This window comes from Euprymna scolopes, chromosome 26 (genome assembly GCF_053919585.1).
Source record: "Euprymna scolopes isolate OS-2025 chromosome 26, ASM5391958v1, whole genome shotgun sequence".
Taxonomy (NCBI): Eukaryota; Metazoa; Mollusca; class Cephalopoda; order Sepiida; family Sepiolidae; genus Euprymna; species Euprymna scolopes.
Genome location: NC_136507.1, coordinates 26,583,428 through 26,584,665, shown reverse-complemented (window position 1 = coordinate 26,584,665; position 1,238 = coordinate 26,583,428). Strand labels below are relative to the sequence as shown.

At 37.8% G+C, this 1,238-nt stretch overlaps 1 protein-coding gene across 1 annotated transcript in view; it reads right to left on the bottom strand.

Annotated features, from left to right (window-relative positions):
• LOC145247866 (ganglioside GM2 activator-like) overlaps positions 1 to 8 on the bottom strand; it is a 34,188-nt gene extending 34,180 nt beyond the window's left edge. The window contains exon 1 of the mRNA XM_080109484.1: positions 1 to 8. This exon is cut by the window's left edge and continues 170 nt beyond it. The gene's annotated coding sequence lies outside the window, so the exon portion shown is untranslated.
• Between the last annotated feature and the right edge of the window lie 1,230 nt (positions 9 to 1,238).

Sequence of the window (1,238 nt, the reverse complement as noted above, 5' to 3'; positions counted from 1 at the left end):
ATTGAAGGTTTTTTTTAAGAAGCATCAAACTAAGATGAAATACATAAATAAATAAAAAATTGGGGGGGGGGCGTGGTTAACTGATAATTTCTGACCAATCAGGGTTCATGTAGAGATTTGGTCTTCTCGTGTAAGAGAGAATGAAAGGGTAAAAAAGAGGGGGAAAGAAGAGAGAGAAGAGAAAGAGAGAGGGGGGCGATCTTACAAAAACAATGTTACAAAATACGAAGCAAAAGTTAAGGGAATAAACGTTCAAAATTGTGAGAATTTACACATACGTTTTTTTGTTGTTTTTTTATGTTATTGTGTAAATGATACGAGGACTCTGTTATCAATTCTTATCTTTGATAGGTTGATGGGAATGAATAAATATTATGAGGTGATAATTCTTTTGCTTATCTTTTGCCATGTTTTGTTACTGAATAATGTTCTTTATAAGTGCTTCTTGTCTACGGGCCCTCGTTATGTATGCGCGAGCGTGTGACGTACCTGAATCCGCCGTCTTTTCTTTTATTCCGTTTCATGTTGTCTGAGAATGTTAGGCCTGTAAGTTCAAACGTTAAACTCCCGTAAAGTGTTCTATCGGCCATAGCATCCAGAACGTGTATTATGTTTTAAGTAAACAAAATGAATAAAAATCTCCTTCGTCAACATCAAGTATCGGGTCTATTTTCTCAAACATCAGTAATCATAGCTCATAAGTCCCCTCTGTATTCGGACCGTTTTACCATGATGTTCTTACAGTATAAGACCTATAGTAGGTTGCAGTTACTTGCTATATGGGCAGAGCTCATACAGAGCAGTACTCTTAGTAATTCGACTTCAATCAGGATCATTTGCCTAACACAATGAACAGTTGACCAATTCAGGAAGAAACTACCAAGCTGCTTAATAGTTGATCTATCACCTGCCTACCGTGACTTCACGTATACTGATCAGAATACTAAGTGAGTATCTCGATCTTACACAAAGATTTCCCAGTGGATAGCAGAGGGAAGGAGGGGTCTTACTGTTCCTGGTGGAGGAATTGTTTCCACCCTGCCACCCTATAAAGCGCCTAGTATTCCCAAATGACCACCAAGGATAAACGTTGCTTATCTTCAGTGATCTAGCGAGAAGCTGTGTGTCAACGTGATTATGTCGTACTATAAATCAAACAGAAGTCTTTAATATATATGTTGGTCTTTTCTCTACTTCTTCTTCTTTTTTAGTGAGCCCCAAATGTTCATGCTGAGTAT